The 13128-nt window shown below is 39.5% G+C and overlaps 1 long non-coding RNA gene across 1 annotated transcript; it reads right to left on the bottom strand.

Moving 5' to 3' along the window:
- Positions 1-6626: 6626 nt before the first annotated feature.
- LOC113018034 (uncharacterized) lies at positions 6627-7529 on the bottom strand. The gene is made up of 3 exons (XR_003271666.1): positions 7490-7529; positions 7046-7306; positions 6627-6768 (listed from the first exon to the last, which is right to left on the bottom strand). It is a non-coding gene; the product is annotated as an uncharacterized LOC113018034 (long non-coding RNA).
- Positions 7530-13128: the final 5599 nt, after the last annotated feature.

Below are 13128 nucleotides of genomic sequence, written 5' to 3'. Positions count from 1 at the left end.
GGACAGGAGAACAGCAGCAGTTACTCCAGCAGCTTTTATTTTCTTTGCTCCTGATCAAGATCAAAGTAAAGCACTAATAGTTAATTGAGTATTCCATAACGTTCGACCTGTGTATGGCCTGAACAGTGTTGGAGTTTTAGGCTACAGAAGCCAAGTTCTTCTCCAGTGAAAAATAAAAATAGAAATCTACTTAAACACACCAGAGTAACGTGACCTCACTCTGTTAATCTCAAACAGTGTTTTATCATAAAGTTTCTCTCATGTCAGTTTCGTCTTGATGCATCCTTTTTTTTTTTTTTCTTTTTTTTTTTTTGGCCTGTCCCGTTTGGCTCTTTTGCCCTCAGAATTGTTGTCTAAAGCAAAGAAAGATGCCCAACGGATTTACTTTACCAAACTGACCATCCCAGCCTTGCCGTAATGGTCCATTTGATTCACCTTTTATTGTTTATTTTATTTTCACTTACTGAATACGGGACAGACTTGACTGTGGGAAAGAAGGGGAGAAAGAAAGAGGGAAAGAGAAACAGCTGAGAAGAGGGACGGGGGAGAAGGGCAAAAAACATAAACCAACAGAATGGGCAGAGAAAAAAAAATGCATATATCAATCACCTGGGTCACCTGCTGAGAAAGAAAAAAGAAAGCAAGCAGAAGAGAACAAGAGTAATAGAATAAACAACATCACAATGATATATGGGAATATGACAGTAAATACTAAATATTAAACATTATTGTGCAGCACATAAGATCAACAGAACACAGTGTGCTTTGAGGTAGGAGCCAAAAAGGGTGTAGTTTGTGGGTGTGATCACCCGTGTGTACACCTGTGAGCATGGACGCGCTTGTTTTTGTTTTTTAAAAGGTTCCTTCATGTAATAATCTGCTAGAGGGTGTGGGGGGGCCACAGCCCCGTCCTCCAGGGCATGAAGCAGGTGTGGAGGAGATCAAAACTCCAGACATCCGGAGGCCCCCAGAACACAAGAGACCAAGGAAGACCAACAGAGGGGCAGCTGCGCCACTGTCCCGGAAAGAGCTGAGGAGAGTCCCAGATGAGGGCTCACTCAGCAGCCGCGGAGCAGAAGCCAGGGGGAGTTGCAGTGACGCGCCCGTGAGCTCCGCCGGCAGCCAGCCGCGCCTGAGTGACCGAGCCCCAGGCCGAGAGGCCGGGGGCACCCCACCTCCGAAGGTCTTGATGCATTCTTAATCACCCAGGAAAGTAAATCTCCAAAAGTTGATTCTGTTAATCTGGACGTAGTGTTTTGTGGGAGAAATGTTTCGTCACTCATCCAGGTGACTTCTTCAGTCTCAGCTGACTGCAGGTTTCCCCAATCTTATAAACAGTACATTTGCATAATGACTGAAACCAGCCCACTGAAGGAACAATGGGCTGGGAGGTCAGTTCCTTAATCTTAATTATGTAAATTAAGATTTGCAGCTCTGTACACCACATCCAGAACACCCTGGATTGTGTTGAGAAGGTGAGAGATGTCATTAATCGGAATCGGAAGGTTGCCGGTTCGAGCCCCGGCTTGGACAGTCTCGGTCGTTGTGTCCTTGGGCAAGACACTTCACCCGTTGCCTACTGGTGGTGGTCAGAGGGCCCGGTGGCGCCAGTGTCCGGCAGCCTCGCCTCTGTCAGTGCGCCCCAGGGTGGCTGTGGCTACATTGTAGCTTGCCATCACCAGTGTGTGAATGTGTGTGTGAATGGGTGGATGACAGGTTGTGTAAAGCGCTTTGGGGTCCTTAGGGACTAGAAAAGCGCTATACAAATACAGGCCATTTACCATTATGAGGCAGATGAAACCATGGTTTCTGACACATTTGGGCCTGTTGCTAACTACCTTACTGATACTGCCAGGAATCTTGGAGTTTTCATGGATAGTTCCTTCAAACTTGACAAACAGGTCTCTACTGTGGTAAAAACTAGCTTTCATCAACTACGCCTAATCTCTAAGGCTAAACCCTACATACCACACAAAGATATGGAGAAACTCATTCATGCTTTCATTATGTCAAGACTGGACTATTGTAACTCACTTTACTTGGGTCTACAATCTTCTCTTCTGCAGCGTCTGCAGCTGGTCCAGAATGCCGCAGCACGTCTCTTGACCGGCACTAGAAAGTTTGACTCTATCACCCCTGTTCTGAAAAATTTACACTGGCTTCCTATCAAATATCGAATTGATTTTAAAACTCTATTGTTTACTTATAAAATTTTGAACAATATGGCACCTGACTACTTAGCTGATCTCCTCTGTCTGTACAGCCCTCAGAGAGCACTAAGATCATCGGGCCAACTGCTCTTGGTGCAACCTAGGTCTCGGCTGAAGACCAGAGGAGACCGTGCCTTTGCCGTTGCTGCACCCAGGCTATGGAATACTCTCCCTCTTCATATTCGCGCGTCAGATTCCATTCAGTCTTTTAAATCACGTTTAAAAAGGTATTTGTTTGATCTGGCATTTAAGGCGAATTAGGGTAATTTACATCTGGCTCTGTATTTAGATTATGTAATTATCTTATATTTTATATATTTGTAATTTATATTTTATTGTGATTTTATTTGTACTGCGATTTTAATGGAAAGCACTTTGGTGTACTTCGGTCTTAAAAATGTGCTATATAAATAAATTTTGATTTTGATTGATTGATGGTCTCTTACGACATTACATCTCTCTTCACTTGCATCCCAGTCCCGGAAGCGTTGGAGGTAGTCTGTAAGAGATTACAGGATGACACCAACCTCAGCAACAGGACCCCTCTCAGCATCGACCAAGTGTGTTTGCTTTTGGAACTGTGTTTTCATGTGTGTCTTCAAGGGTCAGTTCTACAGGCAGAAACATGGGTGTACCATGGGCTCACCAGTTTCACCCATCGTGGTCAATTTGTACATGGAAGAAATGGAAAAGAGGGCTTTGCTATCCTACCCTGGAACACCACCAGGGTAGGATAGCAGATATGTGGATGGTTCAGATATGTGGATGACACCTGGGTGAAAATCAAATCTCAGGACGTACCACATTTCACGGATCACATTAACTCGGTGGACCGACACATCAAATTCACCAGGGAGGATATGAAAAGTGGCAGGTTAGCCTTCTTAGACTGTGAGATTTACATCAGTAATGGGGGACATCTAAAAGCTGACGTGTACCGTAAACCTACGCATACGGATCAGTATTTAAGGTTTGACTCTCATCATCCACTGGAGCACAAACTGAGTGTCATCAGGATGCTACAACACAGAGTGAACACCATCCCCACTAACACAGCGGCCAGCGAGGCAGAAGAACAGCACATCAAGAAGGACCTGAGTAAATCTGGTTATCCCAGCTGGACTTTTGTCAAAGCTGGGAAGGCACCTAAAAAAGCTCCAGCTGATCCAGGAGAGAAGGACAACCGCTGCCCAAGCGAAAACCTGTAGTGATCCCGTATGTGTCAGGAGTATCGGAACAGTTGAGACGCATATTGTCTAAACACCGGGTCTCTGTGGCTTTTAAATCCCAAAACACGCTGTGCCAAAAAGAATTGGTCCACCCCAAGGATCGGGTCCCCCGACACAAACAGATTAACATAGTGTACGCTGACCCTCACGTCATACTGGGCTCTTTTTGTGCCACTTTTTTCATTCGTATGAACGCCATTTCCGCTGTGTTGGGTGTAGCATAGCCAAACTTGCCAGCCGGTTTCGTTTTTGTAAAATCTTCAAATTTTCAGTCTGATTTTCTTACATCAGCCTAACACGGCTTAGCAGCAAAAATACTCACACTCAACACCCTAGGGACCGTTTTGTGCCCCATTGAAACCCATTATAAACGCTATTTTTCACGGCAAAAAAATTACGGTCAAATCTATCGTGATCGGTTATGTTTCCGCTTCCGCTTGCAGTACTGGCCTTAGAGTTGTAACTTTTTTATTTGTCCACCGGGTGGCGCCCTTGCTCCACATGTGACGCCTGCTGGAACATACACATGTTCTCCAGCGGCCTGCTCGAGACAGATACCCGGAAAAGGCAGACTAATTTCCCGCGTACAGCAGCAGCTTGGCCCGCTGCTCGTTCCGGACCATTTTCTGCCCTTAGGTTCGTTTGATTTTTTTTTTTTTTTAATCAACAGGAAATGACGTATTTGTTTTCACGTGGTAGCGGAAGTGTGTGCTGCAGACACGGGAACCGAACCATATGCTCCGGCGCTGCGTGAAACACACCCGCGGCAGAGGCACTCCTCCCCGGGGGAGCAGGAGCAGCAGCGCCGCCTGGGGACATTTTTGGCTTCTGGAAAAAAAATTAAAACCGGATCGAAATTAATGTTCGTGCCAATCTTTTGTCCATCTAAAGGCCTAATTATAATAACAATAAAATATTACTTCAAATGTTTTTTTTGGAAAATATTTTATGTTTTATGTTTTATGTTTTTGGGGCAAAAAAAGCAGTGCGCTCGTGTGACGAAACCGGGATATAAAGGGTTAAAATCCGCGAAATGTAATTAAAACTTGACATGAATATTTCAAGGAGAAGTAGGTCTAAAAGATTGGCTAATTTAAAGTGGAATAAAATATTAATATATAAATTTTTTATAGCACTTTTTGGGCGTGGTCGATAGTGTGCATTTTATGAAATGCGCTCCTGGAAAAAAAAAAAAAGGCGATCGAAATGACTGTTGGTGCCAATCTTTAGTCCATCTAAAGGCCTAATTATAATAACAATTGAATATTACCTCAAATGTTTTTTTTGGAAAATATTCAAGTTTTTTGTTTTTTGGGGCAAAAAAAGCAGTGCGCTCATGTGACGAAACCGGGATATAAAGGGTTAAAATCCGCGAAATGTAATTAAAACTTGACATGAATATTTCAAGGAGAAGTAGGTCTAAAAGATTGGCTAATTTAAAGTGGAAAAAATATTAATATATAAATTTTTATAGCACTTTTTGGGCGTGGCAGAAAACGGTCCCTAGGGTGATAAGTGTGAGTATTTTAAAGGATGACGTGAGGGTTTTAAGTGCCAGGAGGATTGCCAGGATTTATACATCGGGGAACCCAAACAACCTCTGGCGAACACAGAAGAGCTACCTCGTCAGGCCAGGACTCTGCAGTCTATTTACACCTACAGGCCAGTGGACACTCTTTCAAGGATGAGGATGTACACATCCTGGACAGGAAGAACGCTGTCCAGGAGTCAAGGAGGCCATTTACATGAAAAGGGAAAGACCATCTCTGAATTGAGGAGGGGGCCTAAGGGTTCATCTGTCAGCATCTTACACTGCTGTGATTGCAGCCATTCCCCAACTCTCTGTGAATGGTACTCATGGCCATTGATCAGTGGGCTTTGATCAGTGGGTTTTGGTCAGTGGTTGTTGATGAATGGTCATGAGAATTTGCATAATTATGATGAAGGAACTGACCTCCCAGCCCATTGTTCCTTCAGTGGGCTGGTTTCAGTCATTATGCAAATGTACTGTTTATAAGATTGAAACCTGCAGTCAGCTGAGACTGAAGAAGTCACTTGGATCAGTGACGAAACATTTCTCCCACAAAACGCTACGTCCAGATGAACAGGATCAGAACTTTTAGAGGTCTCATTTCAGTTGTCTCAATGCACTTTATACTGTAAAGTAAAAACCCTACAATAAACATTCATTCTTTACAGTGGCAGCAGTTGGCTATTGTCTCTGGAAACGGGGTTAACTGGGCGCGCCCCTTATTCCACTGAAAACTGTAGCACATCTTAATTTCATAGCCTCGTCTGCATTCGATTAAAAATCACTTCAAGCTGAGTGGCCTGCAGCTTTATCTGGCTGGGTGCACATGGGCATTATGGATAAATCCCTGGTTTTTAACAGGAGGTTAAAGTGTCACTGGCTCTGCTTTCAGTATTCTGAGATCAGTTACAATCTGCTTTTTGCATGGAAACAGGACTAGCATTAGCAATAAACATGGTTCTTGTCATCGTGATAGATAAGTTACAATGTTGATTCTTAGGACTCTTTAGCACATGAATAAGGAAAGCCTTGACAGCAGACAGTGGGACTCCTGCCATATTCTGTTTAACCACACAGGCAAGTTGAACAGTTACAGGTGCAGCTGGTATTTTCTTTTTAATATATTTAAATTATCTTTGTAAATCAAGTTGCAGGCCTGGTTTTCTGAACTCATTAATGATTATTTTGAGATATTTGGCCCTCACAGGACAGGCACCATACAAACATATGCTTTTAAAGATGATGATGGATTAGTGTAGATTCAAAAGAGCAAAGTTTTTAAAATCAGCTCTGGTTTAATTATCTGTAGCAACACTATGAGTCCATACAACACTGAAGGGGAAACGTCTTGGCAAAATAAATACTTGCACATGTGTACATTTAGGTAGTAATACAGTTCTATCTGTGCTGAGGTATTTTGACAGTGATCTGTTATTATAAATTCTAGTGCCATCCAATAATTAGCCATAGTGCATGAATGTAGATTGTGCCTGACTTTTTGACTGCACTCCTTTCTGAGTGTATCCAGTATGTAAATATAAATGATTACCTGGCACAATGGTCTGCTGTAAGGTGGAGTTATGACGTCCCAGCTTGTTCTGGGCTTCACACTGTGTTCAGGTCTGAACTTGGTGACGGTGAAGTTCGGTCCAAATGCTTTTGGTAAATTTTCATTCCTCCTTGTACCAGGTGTAGTTAGCTGCTGGGTTAGCATCACTGCTACAGGTCAGAGTGACTGAACTGCCCTCCACTATCTCAGCAGAGGGACTCACTGACACAGAGGGAAGCTTTGGAGCATCTGGAGGAGAAATAAGGACAATGACAACATGGTTGGTTATAAATATACTCAAGTCTTTGCAGGTTTCTCACAACACTACAAAAATTATAAAAGGTAACATTCAGAAACCTTACTTATTTCCTTGTCAAACTTCCTTATATTGTAATAAACAGACATGATTGTGCAGTAAATCTGTTTTCACTCTTCATGATAATGAATTAACTCTTATCTCTAAAGTTGATGTTAACTGTTCAATTGAGATCAAAGAACTTAAAGCTTATAAATGTATTTTACTCACATTTCACATCAATGTTTCTGCTTTCAGATCTCTTTTGTCCCAGGTCATTATCAGCTGTACAGTAATACTTTCCAGAGTCAGAGGGCAGGATGGAGCTGAAAACATGTTGGTTTTGGTAACTGAGAGGGTTGATGACATCCTCCTTGTACCAGGTGTAGTTAGCTGCTGGGTTAGCATCACTGCTACAGGTCAGAGTGACTGAACTGCCCTCCACTATCTCAGCAGAGGGACTCACTGACACAGAGGGAAGCTTTGGAGCATCTGGAGGAGGAAACATAAGAATGACAACAAAACCAAATTTTAGAAATTTATATTCTAAAAAGAAAACATTGTAAACCTCCCAAAAGAAAGGCCTCTGACTAAAACTAACATACAGACACATTCACGTAAATAAGGAAAAATTAAATATAATTCTCTTAATGAAACAAAAAGTAGTGAACTCACACACTGTTGGAGAAGGGAATATCTCATATCCTTTCACAGCGCAGTAAAAACGGTCTGCAGAATCAAATGTGTTCAGCTGTAAATATTGTTTGTCTGATGAAAGTTTGTGTCCATTTCTGTACCAGATGTAGGAAGATTGATCGGGTAGCTGACAGTTGTTGTGACATGTCAGCTCTGTCCAGTTAGAATAAGAGTTTACTGTTGATCTCCTCACATGTACCTGGAGCTGTGGATCTGGGAGTAAAAAAAACAATGACATTATATCAGAAATATCTCAACATCTGCACAAATACACATGGAAATGTTTATCGTGAATTCCAGTCAAATATTTTTTACCTGTAACAGTCAAAGTGACTCCAGGTGATCCAGTATATTTCCCTCCTGGATCGTTTGTTATGAGCATGAACTTGTACTCAGCTGAGTCGCTCTCTCTCAGGTCTGAGATTCTCAGAGTGCAGTCATTGTTTTCACACTGATACTGAACTCGACCTGAATACTCTGGATCTGTTTTCAGGTCCACAGGCTCATTATCTTTGACTGTAGTAAACCAGAACATTTTCTGGATTCTTGTCTTTATGTCATTTATAGTCGATAGGTATCTGAATTTGGAGTGTATTTCTGCTGTTGATCCTTTGAAAGCACAGACCTGAGTAGAAGTGTAAGTCACCACTGTAACACAGAGCCCATTATAGAAAAATCAAAAAGCAGACTTATTTATATTCACTTTCATAGATCTGAATTCAATTTCTAAGATTCCATTTAGACATGTTTCATAGAGAACAAGACAGAATACAGCACAATACTGTTCTTTAAAGTGTGACTGGAACCTGTCAAGAATCTCATATATGTTTGCAAAAGGTTTAAACTGAAAAAGACCCAATTACTTGGGGTCTTATTTCTAACTAAAATATCCATACAAAAGGAATGAAAGAAGAAAAACAGAAAAAAGAAAAAAAGAAAGAAAAATAGAAAAGGAAGAAAAACAGAAAAAAAATACAAAAGGCATGTAAGGAGTGTGTTTTTGTTTCCATTAATATAACTAATATTTCCTCTAGTCTTCTAGTAGTTAACACCGTCAAAATCAAAAAATGGCCTGCGTTTTTTAATGCTAATTGGTACTTATTTTTAATTTCTTCTGATGGAATATAGTTGTACTTAAGCAATTGTATTTTACTCATATTAACTTTATATCCTGATAGTCGACCAAAGTATTCAAATAACTGCATTAATTTAGGTAGAGAGTTTGATGGTTGACCCAAAAATATTAAAATATCATCTGCATAGCAGGCTAATTTATTATGGAGTGCCAGGACTGCCATAATGCATTAATTAAATACACCATTAAATAATTAATTAAATGTGTCAATAATTAATTAATTACATATGTCATAACTATTTATTTAATTAATTAATTCCAATTTTAATTAATTATTGCCACATTTAATTAATTATTTAATGGTGTATTTAATTAATGCATTATGGCAGTCCTGGCACTCCATAATTTATGCTCCTTCTCATGGATATTAATACCTTCTACTTCTTTGTTTTGCCATATATAGTGAGCCAATGGTTCCAGATATAACGTGAATAATAATGGTGAGCACGCACAGCCCTGCCTTGTTCCTCTTTGCAGCTTAATACTATTTGATAGGTAGCCATTAATTTTAATCCTTGCCGTAGGGTTATCATAAAGTGCCTGTATTGTCTTAATTATTATTTCATGCAAGCCAAATCTATGCAAGACTCCATAAAGAAAGTTCCAATTAACTGAATCGAATGCTGAATCGATACTGATTACCATTGCTTCTACTTTATTCTGTCGAATATGGTTAATAATTTGTAGTGTCCGCCGTACATTATCTTGTATTTGGCGCTCTCGAATAAAACCTGTTTGATCATTATGAATTAGACTAGGTAAGAACTTTTGTAATCGTCTAGCCATGATAGATATAAACAGCTTATGATCTGTATTAAGAACAGATATTGGTCTATATGACACACATTCTAATTTATCTTGTTTTCTTTTGGGATAGCAGAGATAATTGCTTCTTTCCAGCTAAAAGGTACTTGAGCCTTCTTTAAGACCCAATTCAGTGTGAGAAGCATCACTGGTATTAATTCTTCTTTTAGCTCCTTATTGCTCTTCTTAGTTCCTTTTCTGTTATATCTTCAATCGAAGTTTTATTCTGTTCTTCATTCAGTACTGGTAAATCGAGAGAGTCTAAAAAACTGTTCATTTCAACTATACTACTCTCTGTCTTATTAGCATAAAGAGTCTTATAAAATGTTTCAAATGCACTCTGAACTTCTCCTAGTTTATTTTTTATTAATTTTGTCACTGGATGTTTAATTTTGTGAACTGTATTATCTGCTATTTACTTTTTTAGTTTCCAGGCTAAAACATTCATTGCTTTAGATCCTCCCTCGTAATACCTTTGTTTAAGAAACATAAAAAAAAATTTAATTTCATATGTAGTCAAATCATTTATTTCATTTCTTGTTTTGATGATTTCCTCCAATATATCCTGTGTTGTTTTTCTTTTATGCCTTTTCTCTAATTCTTCTAACTTATTTTGCAGCTCTTCTAATTTTTTATTTCTCATCTTTTTTTTTTATAATTGCTTATATTGCTATAATTTTCCCTCTCAGGACAGCTTTTAAAGTATCCCACAGAATAGGAGGAGACACCTCACCATTATCATTCGTTTCCATATAGAAGTGAATCTCTTTCTTAATTTGTTCTTTGAAGTGTGGATCATTCAGTAAGCTTGAATTTAATTTCCAATTATTGAGTTTTGGTTGCAGGTTTAAATCAATGGACAGGTATACTGGTGCATGGTCGCTTAAGTCTATTGCTCCAATTTCACAAGTGTTTATTCTATCTTTATTTTCCCCAAAGGTAATAAAATAATTTATTCTTGTGTATAACAACTGCGGTGAGGAAAAATAGGTATAATGCAAGTTTCTCCATATATCAATTAGTCCCACCTCCTTCATCAATGTATTTATATTCTTAATTAATGTTTTGGTATTCTGTGCTTTTCTATTGGAAATATCTAGCTTTGGTTATAGATGTATATTTAAATCTCCTCCACCAATTAGAAAACCTACTGTCTCTGTAACCATCATGTCTATAATTTTCTTAAAGAAATAAATATCGCTTCCAGGGGGGCATATATATTTAACAACGTAACTGAAAAAGACCCAATTACAATGAATATTGTGTCCAATAATGTCCCAAATGTCTGTGAATAGGTGAGAGAGGACAATAGTGGGATTATTTTAATCATAATTAAAAAATTATAATAACAATTTACAGGTGCAGGGAAAGCACTGCACCTCTTTCCTCTCCTGGCCACCTGACCATCTACCAGTATATCAAAAGCCAGGATGGTCCACTTGGTAAAATAAATCTGTTGGGCATTTTTCCTGGTCTTCAAACAATAATTCTGATTGCTACAGTGCTGGAAAGGACGGGCAGAAAAAGGACAAAACAGAGAGAATTGTAGAAAGACTGGCATCTTTTACTATGAATTTTAATCTAATCCCTAATTTGCAAGATTTTAACAACAACATATCAACATATCAAGAATTGTTATTATTATGAAAAGAAACTTACCATCTACAACCAAAATAATTTCAGTGTCATATGAATCAGGAGATAAAGGGTCCCCGTAACCACACCTGTACTGTCCCGTGTCAGACTTGGTCAGATGTCTGATGGTTGCTAGAAGTTCAAACGCAAATCCTTTTGTGTATTCAATGCTGTACCTGCCATTCTGAACTTTGTCATTAGTTGTGTCAATGAAGATATTTCCTTCTTTCTCACATGGATTCTTACAAAGGAACTTCCTCTGTGCCTGGACAGCAGTGGCACATGGAAATGAGATTTCTTCTCCCTCACTCTGTGCATGGGAGACTCTAGAGTTTTTAGCAATTTCTGTTAAATAGATGAACATCCATGAATTATATAATAAATACATAAAGTGACTAAGTTTAAATAGGACTGTATTTGGCCTGAGAGTTTATGGAGGTATGAGAGTAGGTGATTGGTTTCCCAATTTTGACTTTAGTAACTTTTAGTAGAAACTCACCATTTGAAACTCTGACCTCAAAGTCTGAGTATGAATCTGGAGCTGAAGATTTACCCAAACCAAACCGGTACATTCCTGAGTCAGACTTTCTCATATTTGTGATGGTAAAAGTCAGGCTTCCTCTTCCTGAAGCTGCATCTTTGTATTTAATGCTGTATCTGCCGCTCTGAGCTGTGGTTTCATCTGTTTTAATGAGGATGTTTTCTGCTCGCTCACATTTTTCCTTGCAGAAGAACTTTGTGTTTCCAGACACAGTGAAAAGATTATAAAGTGAAAGATCCTCTCCTTCACGTACAACCCAAATGCTGGAAGACCCAGCTGTACCTGTTGGACAAGATTTTCACTGTGAATAGCCAGCTCGTTCTCAAAGCAAATCATAAGAAAGAAAAAATATGATCTGTTGTGTATTTCCATCTTTACCAGCCACACTCTAACTGCATTTAAGAAAATAATCCTTAGAAATCGTTGTTTTTCTCTTTTGTAATTGATGATAATTCAGTGAATATACTGCGCTGCTTCCTTTTATTGCGTCACACATTGCTTTAAGTTTTTCAGTGTCCGGTTATTTTTTACTGCTGTTTGAATTCTCTGAATGTTTGACCCTGTAGACTGTTTGATGGACTGCTTGTCTTCCTGTTTGTTACCGCCGCCTGTTTTTTAATAAAGATTTGGATTTCTGACTTCAACACAGCCTCTGCGTGTCCTCCCTTTGTGTCCTCTTCCTCTGTGAACGTGTTGCATGTGTCACAGATTCATTTTATTAACAGCTTTCCCACAGTGAGTTGCATCAGCATTCATTCACAGCACATTTCAGAAGGATTCAGATTAATACAGTGATCTTACAGTCAGAATGATCCTGACAGAGTGCCACTGTGAATTATCTTTCATCAGGTCAATTTTAAAGTTCAGTATTTCAAAGCAGGAGTTATGAAGAATCATGCTGGCATTAGGACTAATAATATGTACTTACAAAGTCAAAGTTTTTTAATTATGCTAGAATACTGGAAGACAATCAACTTTGTGTTTTCCGCATATTAATTATTCTGAAATAGAGACGGTGACCCTAACTGTACAGAAGCACTAAACAACTGACAATCTAACAGACATCATTGGCCCGAGCTGTCATGCACAGTGAGTCTGATCCTTTGCTGTGAGAGTATGACAAGCATGTTTCTGGTCAGTTTGGAAGAAATAATATCACAATGTTGATCTTTTTTTCAATATTCCTTCTCTTTTAAACTGTGATCAAAGGTACTTATGTTCACAGCATGTAATAATACTGACAGTCCAGGGCATTGTGGTCTGTTGAGCTAGGGTTAGGGTTAGCAATTCAGACACATGTAATCAATATTAAACGTCTCTGACGTGGGCCACTGTCCGCAGTGTTGGGAAATCCATACCAGGCTGGAACGAGTCAAGGTAGGTGAGCATCCACGAGAAGACACAGCAGATGCATCCTACTGACAGGACCAGGAGACTCCAGAAACCGAGCATCTTCTCTTCAGTGCCATCCTCTCCTGTCACCCTCTCTGCCCGCAGCTCTTT

Source organism: Astatotilapia calliptera, unplaced genomic scaffold (genome assembly GCF_900246225.1).
Source record: "Astatotilapia calliptera unplaced genomic scaffold, fAstCal1.2 U_scaffold_34, whole genome shotgun sequence".
NCBI classification, from domain to species: Eukaryota; Metazoa; Chordata; class Actinopteri; order Cichliformes; family Cichlidae; genus Astatotilapia; species Astatotilapia calliptera.
This window is presented reverse-complemented; position numbering and strand designations above follow the sequence as displayed.